The 14,762-nt window shown below is 44.8% G+C and overlaps 1 long non-coding RNA gene across 1 annotated transcript; it reads right to left on the bottom strand.

The window, feature by feature from the left end:
* Positions 1 to 323: 323 nt before the first annotated feature.
* Positions 324 to 3,886, bottom strand: LOC140656116 (uncharacterized). Its single transcript, XR_012043977.1, has 3 exons — positions 3,852 to 3,886; positions 1,331 to 1,596; positions 324 to 336 (listed from the first exon to the last, which is right to left on the bottom strand). It is a non-coding gene; the product is annotated as an uncharacterized lncRNA (long non-coding RNA).
* Positions 3,887 to 14,762: the final 10,876 nt, after the last annotated feature.

The following is a 14,762-nucleotide window of genomic DNA, read 5'->3' as shown; positions in this document are numbered from 1 at the left end:
CTGCTTAGCCTATGTGTATGTTTTGGCCCTACCATATACTGAACTGGGGACCTGTGCTTTTGAGGGAGGAAACCCAGAAAGGGAGGATTATCAGGTCTTTATATGATGCTGCCTTGCTTGAGTTTATGCTGATACAGATTGCCTCGTGCTGAAACTTTGTTGCCTTTTGCTGTGTCCTCATGCCCCTCCTTGCCAGCTTGGCTTGCAGGTATGTAGGGAGGGACTCTGGGGCAAGGGAGAGATAATAGTTGCTTTTCTGTGAAGAGCTGTTGGTCTCCTGAAGCTCAGGGGAACTGCCAAGTATGAGCACAGTCAAACTGGATGTCGTCTTCAGTGCTGCAAAACAAATGCTGAAGCTGTTAAGCAGTGTTTTAGGGAAAGGTAATATCTCCTGTTAGATCAACTGATACACTCAGGAAAAAGCGGACAAGGTTTTGGGCACGTGGTTCTGTGTAATTAAAAGGAGCGCACTGAATGAATGGGCCTGGCATAAGGGAGGCAAAAATAGAAACAGCCATCTGTCAATATGCTCCTGGATGGCTAATTGGGAAGCCTCAGGTCTCAACTGCTAAATGTCCTGCCTCATTCAGAGACAGCAATAGCAACCTCTCCTCGGGACCGGGCACAGCTCAGTGCAATGGGACATCTGGGTGAGCTCCCCTAACGCGCTTCTGCGGCAGGTAGGATGCTGCTGCGTGTGCCAGGAGGCATTTCTGTCCTGAGGACCACCATCTTCCTGTGGTCAGGCAACAGGAGAAGTCCCCATGGCAGAAAAGGTGGGGAAAGGACTCGGGGCAGGTTCATATCTGTTGTCTCCATCTGCTTGGGCAGGAGAATTTCCTTCACTGCGAACAGCCCAGCTGCAAAACCTGAAACAGAGAGGAGGTAGCCCAGCTGGGGCTGTTAGATTTATCAAGAAGAGATCCTTACATTACTTTGAGATGTTACCTCTACAAATAGTACCTGAACATTATAAATATATGTGCGATGTGTACTTAATGATTGATTTCATAGTCACCACACATGTTGGAAACATCATTAATGCGATGCTATAGACAGGAGTTAGTCCAAATTAAAGGCAGGAAATTCCAAGGTATTGTTCTTATGGAAACAGTGACAGCTGAATTATATGGGCTTGTTAAGGAACTAAAGATAACCTCATTCAGAGTAGGTAAAAACATTATGTATGAGCAAGGAAACTGAACTACAATTGCAGTGGGAACCATAAGTCTGAATATCTTGACTGTTGTGTGCAGTAAATAGAAACTCCACCATGCTGTTATATTAATTTGGCACTTTTTATTTAGGGGCAAATCTTGAAATTCTTCACCTTAAAACTCCAGTGGAGGTAATGGAGAGTTTTAAGTCCAGAAGGATTCAGACATGGGGATTCAATGCCTGGTTCATATGGGTAGGATGAACTTCTATCTTGATTGTTTCTTCTGTCATGGTTTGGTGGTGGGCATAACCGTGGAAAGCATCCTGAGTCGTCTTCAGACTCACTGGGAGGAGACTGCACAACTTGGGAATAAATACTGGAATTCATTTCTTGCTCATCATAGCCACCTCTTCTGGGACAGAAACTGTGGCAGGATCCTGGAGAATAAAAGCAGTCTGTCAGCATCCATGGCACAACCTCAAGGGCCCAGTACCCCTTCCCACCACAGCACACGCCTGCTCACGGACAGGGGCACTCGCAGGCTGTGAACAGCTTCCCGACAGCTCTTGGGATGACCATTGGGATGAAGGACCCAACATATCTGGCTGCAATCAGCCACGCTGCACCCTTGCAGCTGCCAGGCAGTCGGGTTGGCAGAGGATGTCAGGGGAGCGCTTTGGTCTGAGGAGAGCCTAACCTTTGTTTGGGGACCACTGGAAGAGGCAATGGGTTTTGGTACCTGCTGCCCCTGCCAAGTGACCATCCCGAGGGAGCATCCTGGCAGCTGCTAACTCCTGCTCCAGGGAGGCAAAGGGAAGAGATGCCTCTGCTGGCAGATATGGGAGGGGGTGCGCTCCTTTTAGCATCAAGTCAGAATTTTACAGTAAGAAAATCTGATTAAAAAATGTATTTCAACTGGTTGTTCAGTTTCAAACACTGTTCATCCAGTGTTTGAAACCTGGCATCCGTGCACTGGCTGCACTTCTGAGACCCAGGGGAGCAGCTGGTCAGTCAGGCTTTCTCTCTGGGCTGGGGCTGGGCTTGGGCTCGGGCTCTGCCTCAGCTCTGGCAGAAAATGATGGCTGGGTTTTCCAGGGTGGCTATGGGAGAAGTTTTTCTGTAATTTTATTGCAACACCTCTACCTTGCCACTAGTTTTCTTCCTCTGAGACAGTAATCGGTCTAAGTTTTGTTGCCATAACGTTACATGCATGGAATTTGAGACATTTTGCTTCTGCTTTGCTTTGTTTTAATCAGGCTTGCTTGAAATCTCATATTCAAATGAGAAAAACAGCAAGACTGTAGAAACCTCAGCCATAGACTGTGAGGCAGTAACTGTGTACAAAGCTTGGCACAAGGCACTGGGACTACCTGAGATTTCTAATTGCCACCTATAAATATCAAATATCGGTATGTGTAGAGAAGGCAAGTGCAGAGGACAGAAAATACTTTTACTCTATGCTGTAGTATGATTCATGCTTTTAAGATCAAGATTAAAAGTCTCTGTTAGGTTTCAAACTATGATTTTATTTTCACTTCCATCAAAGGATTTAAGAGCCTTCAAAACCCAGCATTTTTAAAAATAACTTAAAACATACTGTCTGGCAATGCGAGTCCCAGTTAGCGCAGAAGCAGCCAGGCTCTCCTCGTATAAAGCAAATAACTGAAAAATCAGAATTAAAGAAATACCTTGTCCTCAATTTAACTCTGACAGCTTGTATTGTATTTTTGTTTCAGGAAAAAGACTTTATGAAATGTGGGCCCTTGTAGCCAGGACATAGCCCTGGGTGATAAGCCCTACAGATCAGCAAAAACCATGCACCATAAAAGCTTGTGCAAAGGTTCAGAGCCTTGATTTGAATTTTTGGGCTTGTTTGTATTTCAAAAGCAAAGCCACTGAATTGCATCTTGAAAACTGTATTCCAGTGCAGGTTTCCTCAAAACACAGCCCAGGTTTGATCAAAAGGTTCTCAAGTCTGCAAGCCTTTTGACAAACCCGAGGAATGTTTACACTTTCAAAGTAAACCCCAAACCAAGTGCATTTGCATGGGCGGGCATCTTGCTATGGAGATTTATCCCCCCCCGCCCCCTCTTCTCCCCAGTTCTTGCCAAAATCTCATCCTTGCCCTTGGACTGGGCTCTTAAGGCTGGCATTCTAATAGTTTTATTGATAAACACATCAGCAGGAGCAAAAAATAAAAAACTACACCCAAACAAAATATTTAGCTGTATTTGTAAAACCTCGAATAAAAAGCAATTTTGTATTTCAGTTTAATGTCCATTCACATGGATCAGACTGCACAGTGTTCGCTTGTCCAAACCACTAAGATAATCCTTATTGCCTATAGAAATACATTTTAATTACGGAGCAATAAACATTGTGTCTTTTTTTGCTGTATGCATTTTTTTATCAGCAGACAAAAGCTGACGTTTATTTTACTGATAGCCCTATGTTTCCCCTCCCGCTACCACCGCAGCAGAATTTCCCTTGCCCAAGGAAATTGAGAGGATCAGAGCACATCTGATGTTCCATTAATTTAAAACGGCTGCCAGGACTTGCATATTGTAGCAGCTTTAAAGTGATTGAATTTGGATTATTTCAAACTCTGGGAAGTCCTGCCTTGCCTGACAGAGGCATATCAAGTGACAAAATAAAATATGATCCCTGTACGAGAGTATCGGCGCATACATACATTCTCTTCCTCGCGCACGCAGCCTTGCAACAGGCAGATTAGAAGCAATGGAAAGAACAACCTTAATTTTTTTTTTCTTTCCTCTTTTTTTTTTTTTTGGTAGCAGGCCCCTTTTTGAAGCTGTAGCCCAGCTAAGTGGAGACACCTGGTGTTTGTTGCAGCAAATTCCCTAAAAAGATGTGAAAAGGGGAGAGCAGGGGCACCTGGGGCTCCCTGGCCGGTGCGCAGGGCTCGGCCGTGCAGCCGCGAAACTGAGCCCCCTGGCCGGGGCCCGCCCCCGCCGCCGCCGCCGCCGCCCGCCAGCGAGTGCACCCGTGCCCCCAGCGCAAGGGCTCCTACGCTCCGGCTGCGCGCGTTGGGGGGAAGCTTCGCCCTGTCAGGTGTTAAATGAAAGCCCTCGCTTTGGGGTAATAACTGTTTTGTACTGCTTAGTGAGTGGCTTGTGTAACGGAGTTCCAAGAGCAGAAAAAGTTTACACGCGGCCAAAGGAATATTACAGTTTCACTACAAAAGAAATGCAGTGGCTGCCAAGGCCTGATTACTCATAAAATCCACAGCATTATCACCATCCATCACTGCCTTTCTTTTAACGACCAGACTAAAAAGAGAGACATCAAAGTTGGGGTGGTGGTGTCGTCGTCGTTTTTCGAGAGTAAGGTTCCCTAAATATAGGATGAATACTACAGCTCGACATATTTTTTGACCAAAAAAATTGAAAAATCATTTGAATGAATCACAAAACATATGTTATGTTTTGCTGTAAAAGCCATGAAGTTTATGCAGTGCTCTATTATGGTGACTGCTTGGCTTTTCATGCATTCCTAAATTACCATGTAATCTAAAACCTTGTTTTCAGCTGCTCTATATTGGAAAGTCCCTTGCAATAATCAGGATGATTACAGGCTAGTGTGGAGAACAAAACTTGTTTGTATTATTGCAAATAAAAACGTAGTTTATCAGAAATTTTACCTTTTCAAGGGAAAAATAAAAATAATAATAATAATAACAAACTTTCTCTTTTCCCTTGCTGGAAATATTAGAAGCATGGAATTAATTTTGGCCACTCTGCGACTTAAAAACACATGGATACTTGGTGTAAAAATATGTTTCTTTCCTGTAGGGACTTGACTCTAATTGGTGTGCCAAAACTATCTCACAGAGATTTCATTGTCTTATCTACTTACATCATCTTAATGCGATTTTATTTTACTTTGTCAAAGTCATATTAATGTAAATGTGTTCTTGATAGCAAACAGAGTTCTTTTTTTATGCTAAACAGGATTCAGCTGACTCTAATAAAACAGCTTGCAATCCATTAGACTATAACTGTAATATAGTTATTTTGTTTCCCAAATAAAGACTGTGTCAGAAAGCTGTATAAGGATTTTTGTCTTGTTTTTCCGCAATAATTGCTTGGGTGGGGTTACATTCTGATCTTTAAATGAATAGTATCGCTTGGAACAAACACTTCATATATCTTTTATCTTCCCCTTGCAATACAGTTCTGAGTTTTCTTTGAAAACGCAAAGCTACTTTTCCAGATAAGTCATCAAAATGTTTCCAAAGTATTTTAACTGCCAGATTAACTATATCTTGAATACAAAGATAGATGGCTTACATTCTTTATGCAGAAATCCTGCCAATGCATAGCAACTACCAACAAATTAATTTATTTTGCAACAGTGGGAAAAAAAAAAAAAAAGAAAACCCTGCTTTGCTATGCAAAGCTCAAAAAGGTAAATAGATATTTAAAAAGAAAATAAGGTTACTTGTTCTGAAAGGGTAATCTGTAAGCAAAGAACAGAGGATTAAACATACATTTGCTCTCTTTACAGAATCTGTGTTCTAGCCTTCTCTTAATGTATTCAGCTAATTAAGGACTGCAGTGACCTTGTGGCAGATTTTGAAATCTAGGAATTTCTATTTTTTATTTTATTTTTATTTTCTTTTAATGCTGCCTCCCCCGCAGAGCTTAATACAATCTGTTTCAGGTCAAAGTCTGTTTATGTCAGCAATGTTCATACTACACAACTAAAATGTTTTAATGCATTTATCAACTGGAAAATATTGCAAACATTTCATTTCCTTTGATACAGACACAAAAAACCCTCTGCCTTCATTGCAAATTCTTGTTCATATGAATCACTCTGAGTAATATTTGCTTTAACTTTCGTGTGGTTCTACAAACAGCCTTTATATGGCTGGACTTCAAAGCTGGTAGAAATAAAGGTTAGAAATGTGATAGGAGTAATCTATTATTAGGCATGAAACATTAAACCACTTTTAGTTATAAGCCTTAAAACCTGAATAATCTGGGTTTTTAACTTGCTGCATATTTATTGTGTTTTCAGTTACTTAAGTCATTTAGCATGGAGGGACTGTTTTGAACAGGAATATTTTCCATAGGAATACGAACCACAATTGGGTTTAATTTTTCCTAATATTTAATTTAGAAAAACTGCAATATTATAACAGACGTCTCATATGTCAAAGCTGAAATACTCTGCTCGGTGTTTCTTGCAGTGTAAAATTAATCTCTTACCAGCATGCTGGCCCGAAAGGCAGGTTTTAGTGAAATAGGCACGGGGTGGTGGGAAGGGAAGATAAAATCTCGTTCTTCAAATAGCAGGGAGGGAAAAAAAAAAATAACACAGAGGAATGTCGCAGCCCGCCATTGACATCAAATGACAAAGACTGACCCAAATGTGTGTGTAAGAGAAGTTTCTTTGACCAAAACACGCCACGCTGTCGGCAGTTCATCCCTAGCTGTCCCCGTGGTGGGGATGTTCATCGCTAGATCTGCACGGGGGTACTGCTCGGGGGGGAGCGCGCCGTGCCCATGTGCCGTTGCCCTCGCCCCTTGGCTCCCCTTGGTGTATTTACAGTGCAAATAATGTGGTAATGGTCAGAGAGGAGCCGGACATCGCGGGCAGACCATGATGGGTTTGGGGGACTTCAAACGGTTCAGCTGATGGAGGGGCAGGAACGACACTCCATGTTGGTAACGTTTTGCTCTGATTAAGTTTGTGTACTATTACAGTAGATTAAAAATAAGCCCAACAGTCGAAAGCTCGTAACAGTTGAAGCCAAACAGGTCAGCCAGAAATAAACCATCATTTGAAATCCAGAATTTTAAATCATGAGCCTGGGAAAGCACAGGGGTGCGGCCTGGGCCCAATCCTGGTCCCAACAGCGCCAGTGGGAGTTTTACCATTGACGACACGAGCCTGATTTCATTTTTCTGTTGATTTCAACCCTAAAAAAATCCATTTTGTTTCCTTAGGTCCCGCTGTGCCGAGTTACTATGGCCACTGGCTTTCCGGCTGCCCCACGCAGGGTGGGAAGGGAGGATGCACTCGCCCCTGCCCGCAGAGGCGTGGTGGTCTCAGTGCTGCCGTGTGCCGCCAGCCCCTCATGGGGACTTCGGCCACCTCGGGTTGCATCGCCAGAGAGACCTTGGCAGCATGGAAAACGAACCCAAAACATCACGCAGAGTGGGTACTATTCAGATTTACAAGCGTGTGCGCAGGGAAGGCGGCATCTCGGGGCTGCCCTGCTCTCCCATTGATCGGTGTCAGGGGGGTCTGAGGAATTTGGTCGCTTTCCTCACAGCTGCCCGCGGGGATGGTCCCAGGGTGGGTGCAGGGGCAGAGCCCCGGGGCTGAAGGAGGGAGGGGTTCTGGGACCCTTAGGCCAACTGGGCGAAGTTGCCCATGTGTGACAACTGGAGAAACCAAGCGAGGCCCCTGTGGCATGGTGTTGGGAATGGCTCACTCGGCGGCGATTTGTCCATTGGGGAGTGGAAAAGTCTCACTGGCTATTTATATTTTGGTCGGTGAAAGAAAGGGGCCACACCCACCCATCTCATTAGTATATAAAAAAGCATCGACAACATTGTAGTCTCCACCTTTCCTTCTCCCCTGCTTCTCTCGTGCGCCTGGTCCTGAGCCAGCCTGGTTTAATAGGTTACCCTGGAAGCGCTGGGACTGTGACACCGTGCAAGGTTGCACATTCACAGGAAGCATATGTGCACAAAGCCATAACAGTTGCAGACTAAGGAGCAATAGCCCTGGCCAGCAACGGTGAGAGACGTTAATATTGCTGGGGAAGGTGAAAACATAATTGAAACCGTTTATTTGAGGGGGCATGTGGGACTGAACGAGGCGATAGTTTCTGAGCAACAAATATCTGTAATTCACTTGTCCTGGTCTTACAGGCTTCTAATTTGCTCTACAAATTTGGTTAGTTGGAGAACATGTAAACACCAAGAACTGTACAGGGCGATCCATTAAACATTTACTTATTGTAGACTTTAAAAAAACCCCCCACTCTTATGATATTAAAAACATAAGGGGAAAGAGATGCCAGGCTAGTGAATGAAGCCAGCTGACTGCTGAGAAGAGGCTATGGTTTTGCTCCATAGCTTTGCTGTTTTCAGTAATCTGACTCACTGAGATATTTTTAGACACAGTAACAACTTCCATTGTCAAGTAATTTTTCATTTGAATTTTCCTTAAATTAGGCTGTCCTCTTGGCCCCCAAATTCCCTTCTTCAGTGAGGCAGTGCTGCCCTCCACACCCCGAGGAGGAAAGGGAGCCGTGGAGGACTCCGGTGATTCAGACCACATGGTGGAACAAGATAGATCTCAGCATCAGGTTGGCAGGATATTTCCCTTTCTTCAAAGGTCTCCAAACCCAGCAAGCTTTTCTTTGATATCTTTCCAAACGGATTTATCAGCATTGGGGCATACATTTGTTTAGATTGTTCCTGTAGGGTGGGACTTTCAAAAGAGCAGAAGAGTGCCAAGTGCCAAATTCTCACCAAGTTCTCCATAAAGATTTCCTTAGCTTCCTTTGAAAATCCTAGCTGTGCTCCCCATCGCTCTGCATATCCCTGCTGGAAAGGTGCCCATGGTACCCTCACAATGTGGGCATGAGGGATACAGGAAAGATTGTGACATTTCAAAAAACAGGCGGAGGAAGAACTGGCTTTAGACAGAGGAAATGCATGAAAATGTGGAGGTTGGGGAGGAAACAAAGAGGGAAATGGAGACCAAATTCCCTAGACCTATCATGTTTCTTTTTTTTTATCCTTGCTCTCTGTTTACTATTTCTCTCAGGTTTTCCCCGACATGTCTTAGTTAAAAAAGAGGTGAGTGTACACAGTGTATTGAGAGCATGGGCAGAACTTGGGCCCCACAGTCAACTTCTGCTCATGCTCTGGGCTTGAGACGCGTTGGAACAGATGCAGGTGACCTGACGGCGCCAGGCGTTAGTCTGGTCCTCCTCTGGGCTCCTAAAGAAAAAGCAGAGGCTGCTGCCCTAGGATAGAGGCCATAGGGAAGTTAGAGGTTTGGCAACCGGCCATCTTACGTACTTTTCATAAAGCAGTAGTTAAGACCGCACTAATTTTAATGCACTACCTCAGAAGTAAGCAAGAGATCTATAGGGAGCTGCGTAGAAACATTCAGGCTAGAAGCTACCGAATAACAAATGCACTGATGGCCAAGCAAGGACTGCCAGAGCTATTTGTTCTCCTGCCCTGGGGAAAGGGCCTGATGAGGGCTGTTTGGAAAGGATGTCAGAGAAGGAATTTTTATTTTATGAGTAAGCAGATACAGAGGCTATTTCTGATCTGTTATAGGTGCGTTAATGATTTGTGAGCTACAGCAGGGTTTGTGGGTCCTCTGGTTTGTTTGCAGATTGAAGAGATCCTTCCAAGTTCTCTAATACCATATTTGTAGTCATATACCTGGCTGGTTTTTTAAAATGGTAAGTACCTAGAGATTGCTGAGAGCCACGACATGTCTTAAATCTAGTTTGTCCTTACTGCCTCTTGGTTTCCAGATAGAATTTAAGGTGTTGATTTTGCCCCCAAACCCCCATGGCTTCTCTTGGCAAGGAAAAGTGGCTCTGTTAAAGTTGGTCTTACATCACAAGCTAAGTAAGCCTCAGCTCATCCCTTCTCGTCCCACGTGAATCCAAGGATTAGATGTCGGCTCACTAATTCAGTGAGGTCGGGCATAGACCTGCTGCAGCAGCTGTGCCTGGTGCTTCTGAGGAGGGCAAGAGCAGTGGGGTGCTGGGGCAGGGACGGCGCAGGGGCCCTTGGGTCTGCGTCACTCATGGAGAGCCAGGAGGGCAGAAGGGAGAGCCTGGAGGGAGCTCTTGGGGAGACTCCCCAGTTTGTCACTGGGGCGCTGGACAGAGCCAGCATCTGGCCTGGGAGGTCCTCGGATCTTGGCACAGGAATTGGTTTCTGAAAGGAGCTTGGTTAGGCACTCCTGACTGTAAGCTTTGGGAAATCGGAGTTTCCCTCTGATTTATTTCAAACATTCAGCTACCAAGAATAAGATAGGGACCTTTCTTACGTGTTTTGGAGATCTAATAAAACCCACAAGTCTGCAAAAGTCCTTTGCCGCGTGCAATCAAATCAGATTGCAAATCTATCTGAACTTGGTGCTCTGGCATCAGCCTCCAGATGACATGTAACACGTTTGTGGTTTGATGGTCTTCAATCAAAATGTTGGCTAAAATATTTTTATCTTTAGATTTATTTTTAGAGTTTATGGTTGAAAGATTTCAGCTGTGGGCAGTCCTTCCCGTGGCTTTTAGCAGCGACACTTGCAGTTGTGTTTCACATAATTAAACAGCCAACAATACTTAATGAAGAAATAAATAACATCAATAAAGTAGTAAATAATTATATGCAGGCAACCACCAAAGACAGTATCCATCAGGCAACAGCTGTGAGCATTAGTTTTGATTAATCAATAATGCTGTACAATAGGAGCAGGAATGCTGGCCAGGCCTCTGGGGGAATCACCTACGCTTTTCTAAGCAGCAAGCTTTGTTATTTTAAACAGAACTTTCAGCAGAATCCTTAATTAAATGTAACAGCCAAGAGCCCCTCCATCAGCAAATGTCCCACTTCTCAAAGCACACCAAGTGGCGGGAGTTTAACCGAGACCAATTTAAGGCCCCGTCTATAGTTCACGAGGTTTGCTGATACATCTGTGTCGGGGGGATGCTAACAGGTACCGCGTCCGTCAGCGAAGGCTGTTTGGCTGAGGGCGCTTCGGCGGGGTGTGAGTGAACCTCCCAGCAAGGGGCCAGTGGTGCCTGGCTTGTGCCACCTGGGAAAAACAAGCCAGCACTTTTTGGCTCTGTCTCCGGAAAGGTGGCAACAGGGCACGCCTGCCCAGCCTGCGGCTGGTGGCTGCGGGGCCTTATCCCGGTCCAGGCAGCTATCAGAGCGAGTGCCTGTTCCGTATTTTGTTTCAAAATGTAAATGTAAATTTTGTTTCAAAATGTGAAATTTCACACACGTGCTGTGGCTTCTCTGGAACTGAGCGTGGGCGGGTTCGTGCCGAAGTCGGAGAGGTCTGGTTCATCTTTAACCGTACCTCCTGGATGGAGGAGCCTTAACGAAGCTTTCAGGAGAAATAGATCTCCTCCTGAGAACATCCCTCTTCCCGAGCACTCCTGCCACCAGCCCATTGATTTCTGCGGTGCCATGGCCTCCTTGGGCAGCAGCCCTGAATTGTGCTGAGAGGTTCCAGTCTGATCCGTCAGCTGAACTGCGGGCTTCTTCCTTTCCTTTTTATTTTTTTCCTTCTTTAACATATAAGGAGCTTAAAAGAATGCAAACCTTTCAGAAAGACTGATCACGGCACTAGATCCCAACCTAGATAACAGGCACAAGGTTATATAGCCCTTAACCCATTAAAAGAGAAAGAGGAGAAGGGACAGGAAGGGTTTCTGGGGTGTTGGGGACAGGTTTCCAGAACAACCCATGCTCACGTCTTGATGGCTTGCTCCTCATGAAGAGCCGATTGCTGACTTCTTCTTGGCGTCTGAAATAAACAACAGCACCGCATTGCTTCCACTGGAAATCCAATCCTGGAGATACCTCTCCACCAACAGAGACGGCAGCACAAGGAGAAAGCGGGGAGCGAAGGGAAGGGCTGTAGCTTGGCTTGAAAGACGTGAACAAAACAGACGTGTGAGCCCACATCTGAAGGGTTATTTTAATTCTGTGCGATGGCAGATGCACCTACAAATTTCACAAGCATGAGGCATACGGGTTTGTTGAGCTAGAAATGGCAACGCTTCAGAGAAGGAAGGACAGGGAAAGCCTTCAACTCTTGTTTGAGAAATGGAGGTACGCAGAAGGCAATGGAGGAAACATCTGCTCTGTTTAAAAACCCAAACACTTCCCAAAGATCAACCTTGGAGCCTTTTTTTCCAAACCCTATCAGAGGGAGGACCAGGAACAGAAATCTTCTTGCACGGTAATTGCTGATAGCGCAACAAAACACAGAAGGTTTCCTTACCCACTTCCCGACACGCAGGCATTAATAAACTTCTGTGATAACATTAATATTCCTGATAGTCTCTGTGGGCTGCTTCTCCCAAACGTGAATCTCATTATTGTCTGTGAACCCAAAGTAAATTTGTGGGTGTTTAAAGGTATAGCCTGTAAATTGTGGTATCGCTGCCTGTTCACAGCCCCTCATACGACCCATTTTCAAAGCACCTGCCTGGTGGGTACAGTAGCGCTGACTGCACTCCTGGGGTCTGGCATGGCAAATAGGTATTGCCAAATCTACGTGAATCCGGTTCACTCCCAGATAAACGATACCACGTGAAAGCAAGTGGAAAGTGCTCACGGTTCCTCTTCAAGATCAGAAGATATGATTATGGGTCTCCTCCTTCACCTGTGAAGTTTATTGGGCTTGCTTATCCCAGCACTGTGCAAAGTCCGTTTGGTTAATCATCCCCCACCATATCTGTTGCGCATCCAAAGGCACAGGTTGCACACATACATTTCTCTGGGTGTACGCTAAGGCTGCTGAGGATAAATCAACTATGTTTCCTGCAAAACAAAATCTCAGTTGCATGTTTTTAAATAATTAATATGGTGTAGGTAACCTATAAAATTCATGTCTTTTCCTTTCCCTAGAAGACAGGAAAGCATATCAATAAGCCAAAGGTAAGGGCAAGGTTTGGGGGGTTTTTTGAGTTCTTGGTCAAATTCTTTCACAGAGTACCCCCACTGGCTTCAGGGACAGTATTTATGGCAAGTATTAATTTGTTCAGAGAGATAAATTAAAAAAATACAGAGAAAGAAAAAGCTTTTGGTAAGATATGGATCTGGCTCTCTTCAGAAAAGCAGCGTCTTAATAACAGATAATATATATTGGCATGACTTCAAAATAAATCCTTTTTCTAGGTTCAGTTCTAGAGTAGCTTAAATAATATATTTTTCTTAACTGGAAGAAGGTTTCTTCAGACTTTTTTCCCAAGCAGACAGTATTTGGCATCTTGTGAATTGCATCAGATAAGACAAGGGGATGACATTCAGATATTTCTCCGCAGTCTTGTTATTCCTGCTTTGTTTTACTGAGATGGAGTCCTGTATTTCTAAACCCAGGAAGGGCAGATCTCAGCAGGCCACCTCGTTTCTCACTGTCCTGAGCCTGCGGTTCCCATTGACACTGCTCAAAACAGGTTTTCTCTTACGTTACTGTGTTCTGGTTATTTTCGTACGGGGTGGAAGCAATCCCCCTAGGTGCGCAGTGCCAGGCAGCCAGCTCTTGCCTCGCCCTCAGCGACTGACCCTGGGGCTGCCACTGTGGACCTAACTGTCCTCTGATTCACTGAAATTCAGGGGTTGGAAGTGAGACATTTTTGAAGGACTGCAATTTTCAGAGCCCCTTTTATTGCAAAGCTAGGTAAAGCACCTCTCAAAATCATTATTCAAATGTGGCATATGTTTTGCTGCGAATTTTCAGTAGAACTCTTTCCAGTGATTTCCAAAATAAATGAGACTTTGCATAGTACTTTTTCCGTATTTAACATTGCCTTCCCGGCGTTGCAGCCAAGGCTTCCTTTTAAAGGCATGTGCATGAGATTATGCAATCGTAGTATTCCGGATACCCAGAGCAATTAAAATAAATCAGGCTAGGTATAATGAAGATGAGCCAAAGCATCTGTTTCTCAAGAGGATTAAAAAAAAAAACAACACAACTCTATCATCCCCAGAGGCTTGGATCCATCGTGGTTAGACCTCAGAGATTCTTGTACTTCAGAAACATGTCCAATGCTCACTTCGGTAAGGAAAGGAGGAGAAGAAAGACTCTCTGGTATGGCAGATATATGTGCTCCCTGGAAACAGCGGCTGGATAACCCTGTGTGTTTGGCAGAGCTGTAACTTACAGATCAATGCCTTTTCCCTTCTAGTGTTTTAGTTTGATGTGTGTACCTGAATTGAGAGGAGGATAAATGATTTCTGCATCCTCTCCAGTGTTTACCAGACAAGTCTTGTGTTTATAATCTGTAGTTATTTCAGCCCGACTGTAAGGCTGGTTCAGCGGGAGGTGCCGAAATGGCTGTCCCCCCTGACGCCAGTGCCAGGGACCACAGCGACCCGGCACAGAGGAGCACTTGCTTATCGGGCCAGTTGTCCTGCAAGGCAAGAAGCAACCTTCAGGCCGTAGAGTTGAGGTACCAGTAGCTATTTTGCTTTGTTTCTCCTCTACTGCCACTTGGCGCCAGATGCCAAAAGCCCTTTTCAGGCAAAATTCCGGAGGAGGCGAGTTGCAGGGCAGTCCCCAGCAGATTGTTTGCTGAGCTGCCTCGAGTATGTACTTAGGTAGGAACAGCTTGAAGACAGCTTAGCCAAAGGTTAAACGTTGCTAAACTGTGCGAGATGATTGACTCATCAGTTTTCTTGAATTTGTAACTCAGATAAAGGATGAAAACATGGGAATAAATGTGTAGAAGTGACTTCTAGAGCTTATAGGGAAAAAATCTGTGTGTAAAGGGAAGAGCAAGGTCATGGTGGTGGACACACCAGCCCTGCATCCTCCAGCTGCAAGCACGGGACTGGCCAGCAGCCCTGCAGGT

Source organism: Ciconia boyciana, chromosome 8, assembly GCF_034638445.1.
Source record: "Ciconia boyciana chromosome 8, ASM3463844v1, whole genome shotgun sequence".
Classification (NCBI taxonomy): Eukaryota; Metazoa; Chordata; class Aves; order Ciconiiformes; family Ciconiidae; genus Ciconia; species Ciconia boyciana.
The sequence above is the reverse complement of the archived record's forward strand: the minus strand, read 5'-3'. Positions and strand labels throughout refer to the sequence as shown.